At 46.0% G+C, this 6,099-nt stretch overlaps 1 pseudogene; it reads right to left on the bottom strand.

Annotated features, from left to right (window-relative positions):
* Positions 1–5,512: 5,512 nt before the first annotated feature.
* On the bottom strand, positions 5,513–5,630 carry LOC124614580 (annotated as a pseudogene).
* Positions 5,631–6,099: the final 469 nt, after the last annotated feature.

The following is a 6,099-nucleotide window of genomic DNA, read 5'->3' as shown; positions in this document are numbered from 1 at the left end:
ACACAAGCTCGACCAGAAGTGGGGAACACTATAAAGCAAGACTCATCTGACCAAATGAGTTTCTTCCATTGTTCCACAGTCCAGGTTTTATGGTTTCTGCACCATATTATCACATTACAAGTATTTGTACACTCAGGTGACATAAAAGGCATGGGATAGCGTTATGAACATGTAGCACATGGCGGTACTGTAGCGTTCACAAGTCATTGACGGAACTGTCATTTGTACTCAGGTGATTCGTGTGAAAAGGTTTTCGAAGTGATCCTGGCTACACGGCTTCAATTAACAGACTTTGAACACGGAATGGTAATTGCAGCTAGGCGCATAGGACATTCCACTTCGGAAATCGTTAGGGAATTTAATATTCCGAGATCCACAGTGTAAAGAGAGTGTCGAGAATACAAAATTTTAGGCATTATCTCTCGAAACAGAGTACGCTGTGAGCGACGGCCTTCACCAACGAACAAGAGCAGCCGCGTTTGCTTAGTTATCTTTGCTAACAGACAAGCAACACTACTTAAAATAATCACCGCTTTCAATGTTGGACGTATGCCGAATGTATCCGTTTGGACAGTGCGGCGAAATTTGGCATTAATGGGCTATGGCAAAAGACGAACGTCGCGAGCGCCTTTGCTTACAGCTAACATCGCCTCTCCTGGGCTCTTGACCGTATCTGTAAGACCTTACACGACTGGGAAACCTTGACCTGGTCATATGAGTCCCGATTTGTAATAGTAACAGGTGACGGTAAGGTTCGAGTTCGGTGCAGACGCACGAAGCCATGGACCCAAGTGGCCAACAAGCTGGTGGTGGCTCAATAATGGTGTGAGCTGTGTTTACAGGGAATGGTCTGGGTCCTCAGGTCCAACAGAACCCATCATAGGTTGGAGATGGGTATTTTTGGACTTCGTGACCCTAAAGAACGATGGAATTTATATGGATGACAATTCTTCATCACAGGATCACAATTGTTCGCAATTGAGTTGAAGAATATTTTGGACAGTCCGAGAAAATGATTTGGCCATCCAGATCGCCCGACATGAATCACATCGAACATTATGTTACTTAATCGAGAGGTCAGTGCGTGCGCAAAATCCTGCAGCGCCAACATTTACGCAATACAGGTAGCTATAGAGGCAACATGGGTCAGTATTTCTGCTTAGGACTTCCAACAACTTGTTGACAAGAAGTCACGTCGAGATGCTGCACTACACTGGTAAAAAAAGGAGATGTGACACGATATCCCATGACTATCTCAGTTTATCTCTCATCAGTGTTTTTGGCACTGCAGCCATATCTGCATTCCCCTGCTTCTGTGGCTCCCTTCGTGTTGTTCCTAGGCGACAGACTTCACAAGTGCGACATTCAGTTTTGCATTGATGTTTTTTTTTCGTCTCAATCCTTTTCTATGACCGTCTGTCACAATCAGGCATCATACACTTTCGTCAGCATTGTGACGTAGCGGACGAAGTGCGGTGTAAATCTTCCGTACGGTGCCTCTTCAAATACGGAACAGTTCAACTACCTTGCTTACGGAACCACCTACCGCAAGAGCACCAAGACTTCGTCGACTTAGAATACACTTAGCTCTGATATAACACACTCAAAACTGCCCAGGATAAACTCCTTACTACGATTGACACTTGCAACGCATTGAGGACATTGCACAAATGCCGTCCGTCATCAAATACAACAGCACAACCTGAAGGTTTGAGTAGCCTCTGCATTTACACTGAAGCGCCAGAGAAACTGGTATGGTCATGCATATTCAAATACAGGGATATGTATAGAGGCAGAATACGGCGCTGCAGTCAGCAACGCCTATTTAAGACAACTAGTGTCTGGTGCAGTTGTTAGATCGGTTGCTGCTGCTACAATGGCGCGTTATCAAGATTAAAGTGAGTTATAACGTGGTCTTATAATCAGCTCACGAGCGATGGGACACAGTGTCTCCGAGGTAACGATGAACTAGAGATTTTCCCGTACGACCATTTCACGAGTTCACAGTGAATATCAGGAATACGATAAAACATCAAGTCTCCGACATCACTGCGGCCAGAAAAAGATCCTCCAAGAACAGGACAAACGACGACAGAAGAGAATCGTTCGTGACAGAACTGTAATCTGTCCGCAAATTGCTAAAGATTTCAGCGCTTAGCCACCAAGTGTCAGCGTACGAACCATTGAACGAAACATCATTGTTATGGGCTTTTGGACCCGAAGGCCCACTCGTGTACCCTTGATGGCACCTCGCCTGGGCCCGTCAACACCGACTTTGGACTGTTGAAGACTGGAAACACGTTGCCTGGTCGGACAAGCCTAATTTCAAATTGTATAGAGTGGATGGACGTGTACAGGTATGGAGACAACCTCACGAATCCATGGACCCTGAATGTCAGCAGCGGACAGTTAAAGCTGGTGGAGACTCTGTAATGGCCTGGGGCGTCTGCAGTTGGAGTGATATGAGACCCCTGATATATCTAGATACGATTCTGACAGATGACACGTACATAAGCATCCTGTCTGATTACCTGCATCCATTCATGTCCACTGTGCATTCTCACGGACTTGGGAAATTCCAGCGGGTCAATGCGACACCCCATACGTCCACGAGTAGCTCCAGGAACACTTTTCTGAGTTTAAACACTTCTGCTGGCGATCAAACAACCCAGATATGAACATTATTGAGCATATCTGGGATGCTTTGCAACGTGCTATTTATAAGAGATCTCCAACCCCTCGTACTCTTACTGATTTATGGACAGCCCTCATGAATCAGTCATGTCCCTCCAGCACTACTTCAGACATTAATGGAGTCCATGCCACGTCGGGTTGTGGCATTTCTGCGTGCTCAAGGGAGGAGTGGGGTGGAGGGGTGGGTTGGGGAGGGGGGGGGTGACTGTGGGCTTTACACGATATTAGGCAGGTATACCAGTTTCTTTGGCTGTTCCGTGTATATTCTAGCATGCACTTCTGGTGTCGTTCCCCATATATTCTGTCATGTACTTTTACAGTACAGACATAGATGTGGGCACAGGAGTCTGTAACGCCGGAAATGCATATCCTCCTATTTCCATCTATTGTACTATTATTTTTTTCCTTGTTTTGTTACCTCAAGATATGACATTTCTGTCTCTTTATATATTGTAATTGCTTTACTGTTTGTATATATATTTATGCATTTATGTCGATGTATAATTGGTTTGTTTCGTAAATATTATTTGTATTTTTACGCTGGGTCTTGCCTAGGGAAAACTGCTATCGAACGATTACATCGATAGGTCGTGTGAAGACTCAAAGTGTGTAGGATCTTTGGTAGTGTTAACTCTGCCGCGTGGAGCGCGGGCGGAGCAGTCGGAGTGTGGCGGGAGTAGCGAGTGGAGCAGGTGTGTTGTGTGACGCTCCCGCGAGTTGCCGCGCTTTCGGGGTTTGGCGGCATGTAATTGCGCTCGACTTGCGATGATAGTTTCTGACATGGTGTCGCGGACGGGAAACATTAACTAGCGCACATCAAGAGCCCGTTTCGTCTGGTGACCGTGTCGAGAAGAAGGCGCGCCAACATCCAGCTTCTGCAACAGCGACGGCCGACAATGAGTGACTGTCGCCACCTCCTCGACCGACGGCTTCAAACCTTCAATCAACCGACAAGGAAGACTGGACGCACGTAAAGTTTTAGAGCTGTATGGCAGACCTCAGCTTTTAATCTTGTTCCATTTTCGTAACTATAATTACAGCAACTTAGCATGAACGTTTGTTGCTCATTGTCCCAATTGCATCACCAAGCAGAGTCCCTTCCTTTTCCGAAATGAACCCGAGTGTCGTTGAAATTCAAACGCCAGCATTAAAGTAATATAGCTAACTCGTTTTCACTGCTTTAATTTCAAAGTTCAATTATGGCATTAATAGCTGGCTACAATATTCAGATTACACAAGCACGAATTAAGAGTGCGAGCTTTGTTACCGTATTTTAGCTTACCTGTGACTGCAGCTCAGCTTGGTACGTACTAAATTTTACTATTGTTAATTGTTCAGAATCATTTAATTCAAGTTCAAAGTTAAATCTCTTCTTTCTAAATTGCGTAGATTCAAGTAGCTTTTGAAATGATTGTTGAGGTAGTCCAAGACTAACCGTATTTTACTGAATTTCGATGTGCTTCAGAAAGAAAGCTCACTATTAACTTCAGTCACTAAATTAACTTTCGATTTTCCGGTTTTAGTAATTCTTTTGCTAAATTAAGTCAGAGTGTAGCGAAATTTATTACTTCTGACAAACTTTCAGTTTTCACACTACACGTGTCAACCTTCAGTTGCCACGCTTCTAGTGCTAATTATATGTGTAATTACCTTTCTTTTTCAGTTACTATAGTAATTGTCCTTAGGACTGGCGACCGTGATTTCCCCAAATCTCAAATACCTAATTACCGCTAGTTAATTGTTAATGTAACGGCTGCACATTTACTTTCTTTATTAACTTTACCCCTTTTCAAAATTAATTTCCACCAGTTTCATTAGCACATTTCCTTTCATTTAGATGTAACCCTTTCCTCCCTCTTTACCGACAGGTTAACTTCGGTGACGATTGCTTTTCCAAAACTCCCATTAGGTACACGCGGTTTCATTTTTCACTGTCATTAAGGTCGGTAAGAGAGGGGGGAGGTTACAAGTCCCATTAAATCACGTTACACACTACCTGAAAAGAAAGTGAAGCACCCAGAATATATGATCGGATGTCAATGTAAAGTCGTAAACGTACAAACCATTGGCGGATAGCCGAGTACGTAAATGAATAGACTTACAACCCTCTGCAGAACAGCCACCAGAGTCATTAGCGTTCGTCGTGTAAGGTGTTGTTACCATCACTGGTAGCGTATATAAGGGGCGTGAACAATATCAGGTGTTGAGTGAACGCTGTCAGATGACGCCTACTCATCTGAGCCATAATTTCCTCAGCTGACATAGTTGTGTGTCTCCATTTGGCCAGCTGTCTGAATTGTGCAATATCCTAATTTATCAGACATTCGGATATGACAGTGGCATGGAAAGGTGAGAGCAGGTACACTCGTCGTCAATGTTTCACTTGACAGCCCACGGCAGTATCCCAGTACCGTTCATCAAGAACGTCGTATCCCCTTGACATCTGCGCCTATCATCCAAGAAAAAACAATGGACTCCCTGAACAGTCTGTGACAACTGTTGCGATTGCTCAAAGTTTAGTAGCTGCTGGCTGAGGGAATTGCTGTCACGCGTGTAGACTGCCGTTAGCACAACACAAACGGTTGCGTTCGGAGTGGTGCCTTGGTCGGGAAGCATAGCACTCCGTCTTCAGGCCACAAATGGCCCATCGGGACCATCCGACCGCCGTGTCATCGTCAGCTGAGGATGTGGATAAGAGGGGCTTGTGGTCCGCACACCGCTCTCCCTGTCGTTATGATGGTTTTCTGTGACCGGAGCCGTTACTAGTCGGTCGAGTAGCTCCTCAATTGGCACCACGAGGCTGAGTGTACCTCGAAAATGGCAACAGCGCATGGCGACCCGGGTGATCACCCATCCAAGTGCCGGCCACGGCCGACAGCTCTTAACTTCGGTGATCTGACGGGAACCGGTGTATCCACTGCGACAAGGCCGTTGCCCCGGGAAACATAGTCTGCTGGCGAATAGCGTCGCACTGTCTTCTGCGAAGAATAGGGGGTCTGTACTATCCTGGAGGAGCATCGTCGGCGATTACGGCCCGGAGAGATGTATCACTCTTCCCGTGTTTTGGAGAGGCGCGGTGGTGTTACTGCTGGTGTCATGGCGTGGAGAATCAAATGGTTCAAATGGCTCTGAGCACTATGGGGCTTAACATCTGAGGTCATCAGTCCCCTAGACTTAGAACTACTTAAACAAAACTAACCTAAGGACATCACACACATCCATGCCTGAGGCAGGATTCGAACCTGCGGCCGTAGCAGCCGCGCGTTTCGTGACTGAAGCGCCGAGAACTGCTCGGCCACAGTTGCCGGCTGTGGAGAATCATTGGATATCACTTCAGGTCACAGGTGGTAGTGAGCGAAGGAGTTCTGATGCCACAAAGGTACGTCCCGTACGCCCTGCATCCTC

Source organism: Schistocerca americana, chromosome 4 (genome assembly GCF_021461395.2).
Source record: "Schistocerca americana isolate TAMUIC-IGC-003095 chromosome 4, iqSchAmer2.1, whole genome shotgun sequence".
Taxonomy (NCBI): domain Eukaryota; kingdom Metazoa; phylum Arthropoda; class Insecta; order Orthoptera; family Acrididae; genus Schistocerca; species Schistocerca americana.
The sequence above is the reverse complement of the archived record's forward strand: the minus strand, read 5'-3'. Positions and strand labels throughout refer to the sequence as shown.